The following is a 17,635-nucleotide window of genomic DNA, read 5'->3' on the forward strand; positions in this document are numbered from 1 at the left end:
TTGGGAAATGTTCAACAAAAGAAAAAAAGAGTAGAACAGAATGTAGAGATGTTAATTTGTGGTTTTCTTTTTTTAATAATATTTTTCCCCAGTTTCATGTCAAGAAAATTTTTAGCATTCATTTTTACAAAATTTTGCATTCCAAATTTTTCTCCCTCCTTTCCTCCCCCTCCCTTCATCTGAAAATGGTAGGCAGTTTGATATAGTTTATATATGTGCTATCATGTACAAATATTTCTATATTAGTCACAGCTGTGAAAGACGAAATAGATCAAAAGAAAAAAAAACATGAGGAGGAAAAAAGCAAGTAAAAAAATATGCTTCAATCTGCATTCACAATGTATCAGTTCCTTATCTGGAGGTGGACAGCATCTTCCTTCATGAGTCCTTTGTACTTGTCTTGGGATACTGTGCTGCTGAGAAGAGCTGAGTCATTCACAGCTGATCATCACATGATGTTGCTGATATGATATAAAATGTTTTCCTAGTTCTGCCCATTTCACTTTGCATTAGTTTGTGCACTTCTTACAGGTTTTTCTGAACTCTGCCTATTCATCATTTCTGTTTGCACAACAGTATTGCATTACATTCATATGCCACAGCTGTTCAGCTGTTCCCCAATTGATGGCCATCCCTCAATTTCCAGTATTTTTCCACCACAAAAATTGTTTCTATAAATATTTTTGCACATGTAGTTCCTTTTCACATTTTTATGATCTTTTTGGGATGTAGATCTAATAGCAATACTGCTGGATCAAAAGGTTTGTACAGTTTGTTTGCCTTTGGCCATCATTTCAAATTGTTCCCCAGAATGGTTGGATCAGTTCACAACTCCAACAGCAGTGCATTAGCGTCCTCGTTTCCCCACATCTTCTCCAGCATTTATTATTTTCCTTTTCTGTCACATTAGCCAATCTGATAGGTGTGAGGTGGTATATCAGAGTTGCTTTAATTTGCATTTCTCCAATCAAAGGTGAGTTAGAGCACTTCTTCATATGCCTATATATATATATATATAGCTTCAATTTCTTCATCCGAAAACTGCTTATTCATATCCTTTGATCATTTATACTTTGGTGAACGGCTTGTATTCTTATAAATTTGACTCAATTCTCTATATATTTAAGATATGAGGGCTTTATCAGAGACATTTGCTGTAAAGATTGCTTCCCAGCTTTCCGCTTTCCTTCTAATCTTGGCTGCATTGATTTTGTTGGTATAAAACTTTTTTAAAAAATTTAATATATTCAAAATGGGCCATTTTACATTTTTAATGCTCTCTATCTCATTTACTCATGAATTCTTTTCCTCCACATAGATCTGACAGGTAGACTATTCCTTATTCTTCTAATTTGCTTATGGTGTTACTCTTTATGTCTAACTCATGCCAAAGATCTGTCTGTCATATCTAACTTTTCCAATGTTTTATTTACCTCCTTAGTTTATTTCTTTGTATTTTTTTTGTTGGATTTATTGAGTTCTGAGAGGGGACAGTTGAGGTCTCCCACTACTATAGTTTTGCTGTCTAGTTCTTCCTGTAACTCATTTAACTTCTACTTTAGGAATTTGGATGTTATACCACTTGGTGTATAAAAGTTTAGTATTGATATTGCTTCATTGCCTATGGTACCCTCTTCTCATTGAGTCTATTTTTGCATTTACTTTGAGATCAAGATTGCTATCCCTGTTTTTTTTTTAACTTTAGCGAATGAATGCATAATAGATTCTGGTCTAGTCCCTTACCTTTACTCTGTGTGTGTCTCTCTGCTTCAGATGTGTTTCTTGTAAACAAAACATTGTAGAATTCTGGTTTTTGATCCACTTTGCTATCCACTTCTGTTTTAAAGGAGAGTTCATCCCATTCACATTACAGTTATAATTACTACCTGTGTATTTCTTGCCATCCTATTCTTCCTCCTGTCTGTCATCTCTCTCCTTTCAACCTTTTCCCTCCTCACCAGTGTTTTGCTTCAGTCTACCAACCCCACCCCCCACCCCTGCTGATCTGCTATCCCTTCTGTCCCCACATCCTTGACTTGATTTCCTCCCCTCCTACTTCCCTGCTAGATAAGACAGATTTCTATATTCAACTGATTGTTTATGTGAGTTTAAGTCAATACTGATGAGAGTGAGGGTCGAGTGAAACTCTTTGCCTATCTTCCACTCTACTGTAATAGGTCTTTCACAACTCTTCATGTGAAATAAGTTACCCTATTCAGCCTCTCCCTTCCTTCTGCACCGATTCTATTCCTCTTCCTCATCCCTCATTTTTTTATGTCATTCTCTCAAATTTACCTTATACTCATACTCTCTATCTATGTGTATTCCTTCTAGCTGTACTATTAGTGATACAATTTTTAAGAATTACAACTGTCATCTTCCTGTGTGGGGAAGTAAATAGTTTAGTCCTATAGAATCCCTTATGTTTTCTTTCCCCTTTTTAACCTATTTATGTTTCTCTTGGGTCTTGATATTGGAGATCAAATTTTTGGTTTAGTTCTGGTCTTCCCCTTATGAAAGCTCAAAATCATTGACCACCCATTTTCCCCCTTGATGTATTATGCTTAATTTCGCTGGGTAAGTGATTCTTGGTTTTAGTCTTAGGTCCTTTGCCTTCTGGAAAATCATGTTCCATGACCTCTGATCCTTTAATGTTGCAGCTTCAAAGTCCTGTGTAATTCTGATCATGACTCACTGATATTTGAATTATTTCTTTCTTGCCACTTACAATATGTTTTTCCTTGACCTGACAGTTCTGAAATTTGGCTATAATATTCCTTAGAGTTTTTATTTTTAGATCTCTTTCCTGAAGAGATTAGGGGATTCTTTCAATGCTTATTTTGCCCTCTGGTTGCAGGATATCAGGGCAGTTTTCCTTGATAATTTCTTGAAAGATGCTGTCCAGGTCCTCCTTTTGATTATGGCTTTCAGGTATTCCAATGATTCTGATATTGTACCACCTGGATCTATTTTCCATGTCAGTTGTTTTTCCAATGAGATATTTAACATTTTCTTCCAATTTTTCATTCTTTTGAATTTGTTCGATAGATTCTTGATGTCTCGTAGAGTCATTAGCTTCCACTTGCCCAATTCTAGCTTTTAAGTTATTGTTTTCTTCAATTAGCTTTAGTGCTCTCTTTTCCATTTGGTTAATTGTACTCTTTAAAGAATTGTTTTCTTCAGTGGATTTTTGTATCTCCTTTTCCATTTGACCAATTTTACTTTTTAAGCAGTTTTCCAAGCTGTTGACTCTTTTCTTCATAATTGTCTTGTATCACTCTTATTTCTTTCCCCCATTTTCTTCTATCTCTCATATAATTTTTAAGCTCCTTTTTGAGCTCTTCTACAAGTCCTTTCTAGGCTTGAGATCATTTCTCATTTTTCTTTGGTGTTTTGCCCATAGGTGTTTTGACACTCTTGTCCTCTTCTGAGTTTGTGTCTTGGTCTTTCCTGTCACTGTAATAACTTTCTATGATCAGATTTTTTTGTTCTTGTCTTTTGCTCACTTTTTGGCCTTTTGGCTCATTTTGGCCTTTTTCCTTTCTTTTAAACTTGAGCTCTGTGCCTAGGTTGGAAGGGGGCACTCTCTCAGGCTTCTTGTGCCAGGTGGCTGCAGGCCCTGGCTATTTACCTGGTGTTGCACTGATGCTGCCCTGAAGCTCCTGGAAAACCCTTGTATCTGTTGCTGTGCTGAGGGTGTGCAGCAGTGGGTGGCTGGTGTTGCTGGAGACCTTAGGGTTCTGATAGCTTACCCGGTGCTGACCTGGGGTCCTAGTAGTGGTGTCTGGCATGTGCTGAGGCCCAGTGTGGTGCTTCCACATTTCCCCAGGGCTACACTGAAGAACATAGAGTTTTGGCCTCTGAAGGATGCTTGTTTTCAATTTGTGGTTTTCTAAGCAGTATGTGGCTGCAAGTATCTATTTCTATGTGAATTTGATGCTACCAGATTATATGACTTCCGAGGTCTGAGACAGCCTTACATGTTTACTGCTGTGACACTGGCCAAGTCACTTACCCTCTCTCAGCCTCAGTTTCCTCATCTGTAAGATGAGGATAAAGACAGCACCTACTTCCCAGGGTTGTTGTGAGGATAAAATGAGATGATATATGTAAAACACATATAAAATACTTTGCAAGTGACAAAGTATCATATAAATATTTATTATACATCATATCATTTTATGTTCTATTATATAACATATATTACATTTATTATATTTTGTTATATATTATTTATGTCACAACATATTTATTATTGTTATTATTAGATGAAGGAAGGAAAGCATTAGGGAGATCATGATCCTTGATATGAGCGTCAATGAATGAGAAAGATTCTACAAGGTAGCCAGGCACGGGATTTGACATGGTCAGGATTATGAAATAAGATGACGACTTTAGTAGCTGTGTGAAGGATGGACTAGAGAAATAAAGTGAACAAAGAGAAGGGTCCAGATGCTAGAGATGTTGTGATAATAGAAACAGTAAGATTTGACAGTTGATTATGGGGTGAGAGAGAGTGTGGAATTCAGAATAATGCCTGGGATCTGAAAATGGGAGACTGGAAGAATGGTGGTACTTTCAAAACAAAAAAAGAGAAGCTTGCAAAGGAGAAAGTTTAAGGGAAAAGATAATGGGTTCTGAAGATGGCCAGTTTAAGTTGGCTCTAGGACATCTAGTTTGAAATGTCCATGTCCAACTGCAATTGATGATGAGGGGGAGGAGAGAGGAGTTGGAGTCATCTGCATTGGAATGATAGCTAAATAAAAGGGAGCCAATGAGACTAGCAAAAGAGATTGTAAGAGGGGAAGAAAAGAGAGCCTCGTACAGTATCTTAGGGAACACTCACAGTTAGGAGGCATGATATCGATAATGAGACATCAAAAGAGATTTAAGAAGGAACAGTAAGACAAATAAGAGGAAAACCAGGTGAAAGCAGTGCCATGACATCCCTGGGTGGAAAGAGTCTCCAGGAGGTGTGAGGATAGTCAACAGTGTCAAATGGAGCAGATAAGATTAGAAGGATGAGGACTGAAAAAAGGTCATCATAGTTGGCAGTTAAAAAGTTCTTACAGGAGTTCAAGAGGATGGTCACAAAGGTCTAAACTAAAATGGTGGCAATTTTGAATCAAGAAATTTAGAGCTAGCAGGAGACCTTAGACATTATTTAGTTTAACTCTTTCAGGCCCAGGAAGGTTAAGTGATTTACCCAAGTTTAAAGAGGTGGCAAATAACAGACCTGATATTTGAACACAGATCTCTGACTCTAGATTTGGTGTTGTTTCCATGGTGGCATGCTACGTGTCAAGTAGCATGGAGAATGGTAAGGAGCCCTTCTCTGTAATTCATTCCTTCTTCAACTCTTCCTCTGAGAATTCTTATCTTCCAGCAATATTCAACTCACATGCCACCTCTTTCATGAAACCTTCCCTGGTCTCACCCATTTTTCAGACTAGGAAACTGAGTCCGTGCAGATAAGTGATTTGTCATTTTTTTTGTTGTTCTTTAGTCGTTTTCAGTCATGCCCAACTCTTTGTGACCCCTTTTGAGGTTTTGTTGTAAGAGATACTGGAGTGGTTTGCCATTTCCTTCTCCAGTTCATTTTATAGGTGAGGAAACTGAGGCAGACAGAGTTAAGTGAGTTGCTCAGAGTCATGCAGCTAGTGTCTGAGGCTGGATTTGAACTCAGATCCTCCTGATTCTAGGACCTGTGCTCTATCCACTGAGTTACCTAGCTGCCCTGTGATTTGTCGATGGTCACATAATTACTCAGTATCAAAGAGAGGCTTTGTACTCAGATCTTTTTGACTTTGAGTCTAAAATACTATCCATTACAACATATGCCCTCTCTGGTTAGCCATGTATTGCTTCTCTGTATGCATAATTCCTTTAGGGCTGTAGTTATTTCAAGGTTGTTTTAGTTTGGTCTGGGACTTTTTGATACTGCTATCCCCCAGGGTCTTCCACAGTGCATTGCACACAATAACAATTTAATAAGTGTCCAAATGAATTGAATTGAATTAGCAATTGTTAATTCACTGCTGCCAACATGAAGGTATGCCCCTTTGGCATGGGAGGAATTGGGGGACAATAGGTTACAGCCCATCCTGTATTTTGTGGGATCCCACCAGTCCCTCTTGATATGGCTAAATGGTCCTGAAATGCCCTTTGAGGGCTTGACTTTCATCAATAAGTGGTCTTTTCATCCCCTGAACAGCAGTCCACTAAAAAAGGCTCTTTTCTGAATGCCTAAGCCCCTCTCTGGTGGCCTATTCGGCTCATTAGGGGACCATTTAGCTTATGACTGCTGCAGTGTGGGATACTGATGCTGGAAACATATAAACTGCTGCCCTGGAGAATTGGGAAGGAGGAAGGGGTGGCACTGGCAGTAGGGAGCTCTTCTTCCATCTGCACCTGCCAGGGAACATTTTTAGTGCCCTCCAGGGTAAGAAGGGGAAGGCATGATCTGATTGCTATTCCCATAATTGGTGCTCTAGGAATACACTGGTATTTAATTAGGTTGATTCATTTTTGCTTCCAGAGCAGATCTTTCCAAAGCATCAGGGACCTACACCATAGCCTGTCAAAAAGCAGTGCTGGGGTGGGGTGGACATACTGTAGACATCATTAATGAAGAGCCATTGGGACAGACCTGCAAAAGCTGCTATGTCTTTGCTTAGCACAAGCTGTTGGAAAGCAGCTCCTGTGGGGCCAGTGCTAGGAATAATAATAATGACGGTAACTCGCATTCCTATTATAGCTTCAGGTTCACAGAGAATATTCTACAAACCACTATGGGGCAAGTGGTTCAAGCATTACGATCCTTATTTTACAGATGAGGAAACTAAGGCTGAAAGGAGTTGAGTAATGAGTGATTGGTCATAAAATCAGGCATGTATCAGAGCTGGGATTCAAGTCAAATTTCCTGACTATATCTAGCAGTAATGATATCAATAATCCTCCCCAGACTGAGTATGAGAGCCCAAGCTAGGAGGATCCCTGTATTGCACTTCATAAGATGGGCTACGCCACTATGAAGTTAGTTCCCTCATGGGATGTTTGATTGGGAAGGAGAGGGGAATGGGAGGAATCAGCGCAGGGCTCTCATCCTTTAGAAGGTAGATTAACTCATAAAACTACCTTTCAAAGAACACTACTTGAGTTTTATTGTAAATGTTGCAAATGGGGCTTTTGTCCCAAGCTAGGGTCCTTGAGATCTAGGTATTGCTGGCTAGAAATGGTATCGAATCATTGAAGAGGAGGTGAAGGGATACATTCCTCCCATTGACTGGATGGGGATGACTCCAGAATCTGTAATCTTAGTTCTAGCCATTCTTCTAAGCACATTAAGCATTTTTTTCTTACTTTTTATAAGATAGTTTTACTTGGCTGCTCAATAGGTTCCACACATTCTACATGTTTCAAAACTTTCCCTCAAGACCAGATCTTCCTCTTGACTTCCCTATGTCTGTTAATGGCATCCTCATCCATCTAACTGTTGTTGTTCAGTAGTTCAGTTATGTCTGACTCCTCATAACCCCATGGATCACAGCATGCCAGGCCATTTTATCCTCAAATATCTTCCAAAGTCTGTCTAGACTCATCTTTGCTGCTTCCATGACACTATCTATCCATCTCATCCTCTGTTGCCCCCTTCTCCTTTTGCTTCAATATTTCCCAACATGAGCCCTGTCTGCTCATTGTATGACCAAGTATTTAAGCTTCAGCTTCAGTATTTGTCCTTCTGATGAATAGTCAGAGTTAATTTCTTTAAATATTGACTGATTTGATCTTCTTGCTGCCCAAGGAACTCTCAAAAAATCTTTTCCAGCACCACAATATTTAAATCCTTGAAGTCAGCTTTGTTCCCTCTTTTTCCCTACCTTGCAATATATCTCCAATCTGTCCCCTCACCTCTACTCACATTTTAATGAGTGAGTTGGGCTTAGACATTTCTCGGGTCACTTCCAGCTCTAACATATTGTGATTCTATAATATTCAGATCAAGTTGATAACTGGGGTTCTATAGTGAAGGGCTAATCCCTGTGTTCCAACTCTTATTTCAATGATTTGCTTATTTCTGAAAATAATCCCCTTTTAAGACATTTGTAACAGTATTGTCCCTTTCTTCCTAAGATCTGTGAAGTCATGTGAGGTATTGAGACTTTCTTCTTTCACTGGGGTGCAATGGAATGACCACTGAGGGAATGACCATGAGTTCAAAGCTCGGCTCCAACACACAGATTATCATTTAATCTTTGGGAACTTCATTCTATCATGTTCTAGCTGTGTAACCTTGGGCAAATCACTTAAATTTCCTGTTCTTCTGTTTCCTTATTTCTAGAATGAGGAAGTTGGACTAAGTGGGTTCTGAGGACCTTTCTAGCTTTAGAGCTATGATCTTATGATCTTAAACGGGGATGGTCATTGCTCTCAAATTCCTTTGTAAACCTGAAAGCCAGTCCAATCCAGTCCAAACCAATAGACATTAAGTGCCTACTATACACCAGGCATTGCACTAAGCACTAGGGATACAATTAATAAAAAGAAAGACAGTTCTTGCCCTCGAGGCGCATACAGTCTAATGGGTAGAGACAACACATTGAAACTCGATAAATGTGAGACATGAATGTTGGTGCTTCCACCTTTTAGGTGACTGTAGCTGAGTATGCTCTGTCTGTGATTTATTGCCTGTCTCCATAGGAGGTTTCCAACTTCTCTGCCCACAGACTGAATGAACAGTATCAGGCCACCTTCACTTAAGAAGGGCAGACAACACTATGTTCAAACAGGAAACCCAAGGGAGAAGTTGTTCCTGGCATGCCACTCTCCTAATCTGAGAGCTTGGAAAACTCTTCCCACAGGGACCATGGCTAGATGAGGTCAGCTATAAGGAAAACCACCTTATCCTTTTCCCTAAATTCCCACCTTATCCTTTGTGCTTCTTTGTCCCCATTTTATTCTTCCCTGTCTTCCTCACTGCTCTAGCTCCTGGAATCTTAGCTCTAGTTGTAATGGAATAGAAAACAAGGTTTTGAAGAATCTCTAGATGGCTTTTTTCCCCACAGAGAATCTGAGAGAGCTCAGGGAAAAAGAACACCCTATTTTGGATGACTTTCTAAAGAAACTCTTCTTCTGAAATCCCTACTTACCTCATAATGTAATGGAAAGAGTGCTAGATTTGAAGACAGAAAATCTGGGTTCAAATCCTGGCTTTGCCACTTACTTTTTCTTTGACCTTGAGAAAGTCTTTCATTATCTCTGGGCTTCAGGTTTCTCATCTGTAAAATGAGAGGGGCTAGACCACATGACCTCTAAAGTCCCTATCAGCTGTACAGCTACAACCTTCCCTAAAGAAACAACCAATTTGGGTTACGATATACCAGCCTCAAATGGGGAATACTAGATGGATCTCACAACCTGAGTTAGTTCTAATTCCACCTCAGACATCAACTAGATGTGTGGCTCTAAGCAAGCCTCTCTGTGCTCAGTTTCCTTATCTGTAAAATAAGGGTGTTGTACTCAATCATCTTTAAGGTCCCTTCCAGCTTAGAATCTTGCTGTTTTTATTCATCCTTTGTTCTTGAAGAGTATCATAATGCAATGATCTGTCTAAACCTGGTCACCAGTGGCCTGGTCCACAACACAGCACTATACGTATCTTCCATCACTGACTCTACAATTCATATCTGGTTACTTTACTGACAGCTAGGAGTGGATCCCATAGGATCATGATTGTGGTGTTGTTTGTTTGGGGTTTTTCAACAGCTTTTCATCTGGCTCTGTCAAACTCAAGTCCCACTGAAAAGCATGACTGCAAGATTTGCATCCCAATCCATCCTAGACACTTCTGGCAAATGGCTGATCAATATATCCCAGTCCAAATCCAACTGCTCATCTGAACTACCCAGGAGGATTCTGGGATTTATTGATCTGGGTCCAAAGACATCTAGGGAGGATAGCACTGCCATTGTGCTTGACATTCCCCCACCCCCAAATCAGTACCACCTAGGACCTTGCATTGCATTTTTATTCCCTTTGCCAGTATGGGTCTACCCTCTGTCTACTGTTCCTTACTATTCTGGCATTTGCGGGACTTTGGCATGGACAGCATGTGCACACAATTATAGAGCACATCCTTTGACAGCACATTTACTTCAGCACGTTACAGCTGTGCAGACGCAGGCTGACCCAGTTAGCTCTACATGTTTTGTGATTCCAGTTAATTGTATATCAACTAATTGCATAATTCATTTATTAATGGACCAAATTAAACTCTAAGAGCTGCTGCTCATCTTCAGATCTTCAGAGCATTAGGGTTCAGGAGAAGCAAAGACTCAGGAGATTTTAGTCATTCAGATTCCCATCTCCCAAGCCATCCCCCCTTTTTTCTTTAGGGGGAGAGCTATTTCATAGAATGACAAGATGAAAGATAAAAGATGTCACTCAGATGCAGAAACACCAGTTGGGACATGATGATGAGCCCCCCCAGGTAGGCTCCCAGGACCTGACAGTTAGCTAAGAACTTTCCCCAGACTCCAGACTACAGTCTGCTCTGATGCATGTGCAGGGGGCGGGCTTCGAGCCTACAAATAGAAGGAAAATGATTGATAAATAGAGACAGACACATACATAGATCAGCACAGCTGCAGCTTCCAAAGGTTTAAGAGAATGAATGCCATGCACCCTCCAAAAAATTTCCCCCCACCCCACCCCCTGTATCTTAACCAGAATACATTTGCTGTTCTATTCTGAGAGGAGGTGGAAATGAAACTCCCAAAGCCTAAGTGTCACTACCCTATTCTTTATGTTCTTAAATGAATAACAGATAAAGGAATTGCCTTAGTACAAAGGGATGAGGCAAGTGTCTAAAGAAATAGAAGGAAATAAAATGTATATTGCAGATCTAGAACTCTATCCTGATTGCCAGGTTGGAAAAAAAAGAAAAAAGTGGGGAAAACAAGCCCCTGAGCAGACCCAAACCTTTCTTTCATATATGATTGCACCAAATTAGCCCGATTGTTTGAACCTTCTGCACAGACTTGGATGTCTCAGTTGTGACTTTCACTGAGATTAATGCATTTAATTTACGCCTTTAGTATATTCCAGACACTATTCAGCAGCCAGTTGGGAGTTCCCTGTCCTATGAGCTGTTCCTTGGAGGGATGAGCAATAGCTGTCTCTCTATCCTGCTGCTCAGCTGTGGTGATAGCTAAGGATCTGCCTGTATTTCTAATACTTCTTTGACCTGGAGGTTAGAGTGTGAAGACTTGGGAAAAGAACTGCAATACAAGGAAGGAAAGGCACCAAGTGGTAGAATTTGTCTGCTTTTCAGGAGACCTGTTGTCTTCCCCTATTGTCTTGACTTCAATGACTTCATTTAAATTCATTGTGCCTCAGTTTCCACACCTGTGAAATGAGGGACTTGGGCTAGATGGCCTCTCTGATCCCTTCTGACTCTGAGATTTTGTGAGTTTTTTTTAAGTTAACAGGATTGTGTATCATTGATTTAGATGATAAATCTAAGCCAGCCTTCCCTCCTCCCCCATTTTGTAGACTCAGAGACTTAGTTAGTCAACAAGCATTTATTAAGTGCCTACTATATGTTAGACACCATGATAAGCATTCAGGATATAAAGAAAGGCAAAAGATAGTCCCTGTTCTCAAGAGGTTAACAGTCTGGGGAGATAATATGCAAGCATATATGTACAAACATGATATATATAGGATAAATTGGTGATAATCAACAGAGGGAAGGCACTAGATTAAGTGACTTGCCCAGGGTCACACAATCAGTATCGGATAGAGGCAGAGCTTAAACAACATCTTCCTGACTCGAAGGCCAGCTCTCTCTTTCCATTATGCCATATTTTCTCACTCTCATGAAAATGAAGCAAATATACAGAGCTATAATTCTAGTGGCCCAGCAATCACAAAAGTCATCAGACAAGGAAATCCTCAAATCAACTTTTAAGATGAACTCAATTTGTCAGGATGGGGGGAGTAGGGGAGGGAACATAAGATTATGATGTCAGAAGGTTGCTGCTTGTGATTGTTGTTCATCTTTTATTTTCAAAGAGAACCAATGACATCACAGGGTGATGTGTGAATTGGATTTAAGTGAGGCAGACTTGCACAAAGTTGTCAGCTTCACTCTCTCTTCCAGAGTCATCCAAGTCCAGTGACAAAAGACAGGACTGCTGGCAATGGCCCAGGATGCAGTGGGTGACCTTGGCATCTTCAATATCTAAGCTCTAAGCACTCCACAGCATCTGTTTCAGTCACCTTCATGGACACCAGAATGATTTGTTCTCATCTGCCCATTCCATTGAGGGATATCTTCACATTCTTGGGGTTTATATTCCCCTAATACACCATCAGGTTTGAGATCTTTTGGTCACCCTCAACCTAATTTAGCCTGTCTACTGAGATTCTTTTACCAGGATGTCACTGCTGCACATGCCACAGCTTCTTGGAGCCACAGGTGAGAATTTCAGTATGGAAAGGAAAAAGTAAGGCCAGGTGTTTCAACAATCCGGCTAGCAGCTGTTGTGGGGGTGTAAGACCAACACAACCCCGACAACAAGAACGCTACCAACATGCTGCGAAAGCACAGGTTCTTTTGATCTGCTTAACTAAGGAAAGCTACATGAAGGGGTTGACAAGCTTACTTTTAATTCAGCATACAAATATCATTCACTTAGTTCAGGGGAAAAAACCAGCACCCTGAACTTCAGAATAAATACAAACAAATTACAAACATCAACAGACATACCTTGTCTGATTCAAATCCCAGTACATAGTTACCAGAGTTTAACAAAGTCCCGGCATCCAGGTTACAAGCTGGAGGGCCCTTAGCTACAGCTGCCCAGTGTCTCTGCATCAACACACCAGCACAAGTGAGAGCCCTGCACAAATGGCCCTGTCCTCTCTTCTTATAGGGCTTCAGACATCATCAAACATCATCTGAACGACCAGGACTCAGGCTGCTATGATTGGCTCTTGAGTTAGCCCCTCCCCTTAGGACCCTGGGAGGTTTACATCCACATAGGTTAGGTTAACACCTAATAGGGGTTAGAGCCTGGGGCTTAGCGCTTAGTAAGACTCAAGCCAAACTCTTCAAGGGTACTTGTTGAACTAAGTGCTAAGAGCCCATTTTGCTTACCAACATACCAGGCCAGGGAGGAGCTCACCTGGAATGCAGTTTCTGGGGAAAGTGATACCATCTAGTAGCCTCTCATATAAACTAATTATACTTCTAGGTGCTGATCTCAATTGTTTCTACCTACTGATGGACTACAAGGGCTGTCAACATCTTTTATGTTTTAGTCCTCGGGAAAGCCCTCTTTTCCTCACCCTAGTTTTCAATCCAGCAAATTTAGGTGAAACGCAATGGAATTTTTAGGAAAATGATATTATCCTCCTCCTCCTCCTTTTACTTCTTCTTCTCTTCTTCTTTTTCTTTTTCTTCTTCTTCTTTTCTTTTTTCATAGTAGCAAGGAACTGGAAACAAAGTTGATACCTGTTGATTTGGAAATGGTTAACCAAATTTTGGTACATTAATGTAATGGTTTAATGTAATGGTATAGTAAGAAACAATTAATACAAAAATACAGAGAAGTATGGGAAGACTTACATGATAGGTGATCTATATATAGATAGAGCATTTATTAAACATGTAATATGTGCTAGGTAATGTTGCAAGCAATGGAGACATAAACATAAGCAAGCAAGACAGTCCTTGATCTCTGGAAACTCACATCCTAATAGGTAACGACAACACACAAAGGGAAACTGGAATGTGTGACGTGAGCGAAATGGAATGAGACAAACTGGTGGCCACAAAGTGAGGAGGAGACTTGATTCCAGGCCAGGTAAACAAAGGCTTACCTATCAGGGGTGCAAAGTGAAGTTAGAAGAAATAGGTAAACAATAAGCATAATGCCTGCCAACAATATAAATGGAGTGAAAAAAATCAATGAAATGATTGAAACTGAACATTGTGAAATAACGATGACCAAGATTGATCTCCAAAGAAGAAGTAGGGAAAGACTCCCTCCAGCAACTTTGCAGAGGTGGGTATCCATGGGTAGGTAATGTTGCATGCAGTGTCTGACTTGTTAACTGTATTGATTGGCTTTGCTAAACATTATTTTTCCTTTTAAAAATATTTTTGTAATAAGGGATGGCTATCTGGGAGGGCATAGGAAGAGAGTAATGCAGGGGGAAATGGAGGTCATATAAAAACAAAAAAAGAACAATAAAAATCTATTAAAAATAGAAATGGTGCTCTCTGAGGTGGTATTATTTCTTATAATGTTTATCCTTCCGGTTGGAGCCTAGGCTGGCCATCTGGATTTAAAACTCTCAGACAGACCTGAAGGATGGCTTTCGGCAAATCCAAGCCTCAGTGTTCTTTGTTATAAAACAGGAGCTGTCCTTTATCTCACAGCTCCTTCTTCCCCTGACTTTGGAGACTCTGGGTTTTGTAGACCTTGGATGTAAGACTCCAGAGAAGAGACAAACTATGTGCATAGAATGATGTGTGAGTCTCAGAAGGTTTCATCGTTCACTCTGAGCTGTTGGCAAAGATTCAAGTTGGTTCTTTTGTGACATTAAAAATTGCACTTCAGTGTGGAAAACAAACAGACAGAAGACATGAGCTAATGACTTTGGAAGGCCAGAGAGCAGCTGAAGTATTGTTTTTTTTTTTAAATGCAATAGATTTTAAACGGCATTTCCAATAATGAATAAGTCACCCAATTACTGTGCATGCCTCCTTCTGAACACCTGTCCCAGAGATTTTCAATCCCCTTGTGACTTTTATTTTTAACAATATTTATTATCATGAGTGTTATCACATTAGATGAAATCAGCTGGAGATAGAACCCGCATTCATTGATGGCATCAAAACAATGCGGCTTTTCTTTTTCTTATCCCCGCCCCCATCCTCATTCAAAAGCTATAATTTCCTTGCACTATTATTTCTTCCAGTCCTAGGTAGATCAATGAAATAATTTCATAACCCTCTTATAACACAAGGTCAATAGAGGGTGACCCAATGACTGGACCTCAAAAGATCTCTAAGTATTTCACAAAGAACTTACTAAAGAGAAAAAAAGAAGGAATTGTTTCATTTTCCATCTAAGTCTTAACTTGGCCGCTAAATGCCTGGACTTTTGTGATGAGGGTGGGAAGGAGGGGTGGGGATCAAGTCTTTGAAGGCAATACGGTAGCACCAACCAGGTGACCTAAAGGGAGAAAAGAGTGCTGTCTACTCAAGATGCTAGAGAAGACTCAAGAAAGGTGGCTAATTAATATGCCTCTACTTAACGAGCTTTTCTGACAACATCCCCACTGGATTCAGTGAGCATGGATTATTAGAAAGGAGGATGACTTCGAAGTTAGGAAGAATGGGACATATGTATTAGCTACATGACCAGAGAAAGACCTAGTCACCCCTCAGTCCTCCAGGAAATTCTCAAAGACTACAAGTTGTGGAACTGGTCCAAATCTGCTTTGGCAGATGGAGCTTCCACCCCAGTTAAATCACACATCTCAATAAAACAATAAAGAACTATACCAGCACTATGATTATAATTAGATAGAATATATAATATAATTGATAAGCAGTATGGATTAATGGAGAGAGACTTGACCTTGGAGATGAAGATCTGGGTTTAAGCTCTGCCCCTGACACAGAACCCTGAATGACCCTCAGCAGGTCACTTAGTTTCTTTGTTCCCTAGGCAACTAGGACTATAAATTACAAAACAGGTGTCCATTTACACTGATATAGGAAATTTCCTAAATAGTAGTCCCCTTAAACCAATGAAATTAAAAATTTTGAATAAAATAAAAAAACTAAAGCTACTACTGCTGCTGCTGCTGCTGCTTCTACTACTACTACTACTACTACTACTACTACTACTACTACTACCACCACCACTACTAACCACCACCACTACTACTACCACCACCACTACTATTACTACCACCACCATTACTACTACTACCACCACCACCACCAGTACTACTATTACTACTACTACTACTACTACTACTACTACTATTACTCACAGTTACTACATTCAAAGAGCTTCCAAACTAGGCATTTAGGTGGCAGAGCAGATAGAATATTGGACTTGGAATCAGGAAGACATAAGTACAAATTCTGCCTTAGTCACTAGCTGTAGGACTGTGGGCAAATGACCTAATCTGGCTCAGTCTCAGTTTCCTCATCTGTAAAATCGGGTTCATACTAGAATCTACCTCATAGGATTGTTAGGATCAAATAAGTTAACATATGTAAAGGATCTTTGCAAAACTTAAAATTTATCTAAACACATGCCAGACATTATTATTATGAATCATTGACTTTTTAATGCCAACAGAAGGAGGTCACCCTCTATGTTCTGATTGTGACTGTGGTCTCAGGTAAAAAGCACTACAAAACCCATCTTTCTAAATGCCAGTACTGTTCTAACGTTATTGTGAGGCTATGAATGAAAGCATAAATAAATGCACAAATGGATGAATGAAAAGGCATATTTTTTGCATGTTTACTGTGTGCAAAATACTGTGCTAAACCCTGGAGATACCAGTAGAAAAGCCACACGGTTCCTATTCTCAAGTGATTTTACATTCTAATGAGGGTAATAACACACATAGAAGGTTTCGTTCAGCTGCAAGTCATATGGAAAGGCCCACTCCCCTCAGGGTATAGTAACAAAGCAGATGGTAATGCATCTTCTTTAATGTCATTCCATTAATAACCCCATATCCCTTACTGATGTTGAGCCATTCAATAGTGCCAAGGGTTTTGATTATGAGAACTTTGTTTTTAGGATCTTTAGTAGTTGTGGCTGCTGAGGATGTGGGGCTGCATCACTCACAGAGGCAGCTGTCAAAGTTCATCTCCATGAGGGTTGTTTCCTTCTAATTATGGCTATAGGAATTGGGCTAGATGAGGTAAGAATGATGGGCTATTCTTCAGGAGCTTTTGTATTCATCATCCCATTAATGGCATTCGATGAGCAGTTGGTAGTAGTAGTGGTAGTGGTGAGGTTGGCAGGTTCCAGCTCCACACTGGCTGCTCCCCTGGATAATTGTCAGGCCCTGACTGCAAACAGAGCAATGTACTGGGGTGGAGTGAGAAGTGCTCCTATTATAAGTCATAGAATACTGGTTTCTAAATGAAGTTGAGAATTACCCAAAGGACAATTGAGAGATGAACAGACAGATTGAGCTGGACTGATCCCAAGATTGCAATCTAAAGAGGAGAATGCATTTCATCTCCTAGAATGGTGTCAGAGAATGGCCCTAAGTGAATATAGGGAGAGTAACTTGATGAGAGGGATTACTTGGACAAAACAAGTTCCAGGGGTGGGGAACCTGCAGCCTTAAGGTCGCATGTGGCCCTCTAGGTCCTCAAGTGTAGCCCTTTGACTGAATCCAATCTTCACAGAACAAATCCCCTTAATAAAACCATTGTTTTTTAAGGAAATCCCTGTGATGATGCATCACCAGGCACCACTGCTTCTTCCCCCAGAGTAAAATCCCCAAATATATATCTCACTCAACAGGATGTGAGCCAAATTCATAGAGAGAATGGCTCTAGTCCAAATGGTTGCTACTC

The sequence above is a fragment of the Trichosurus vulpecula genome, chromosome 2, assembly GCF_011100635.1.
Source record: "Trichosurus vulpecula isolate mTriVul1 chromosome 2, mTriVul1.pri, whole genome shotgun sequence".
In the NCBI taxonomy this organism is placed as follows: Eukaryota; Metazoa; Chordata; class Mammalia; order Diprotodontia; family Phalangeridae; genus Trichosurus; species Trichosurus vulpecula.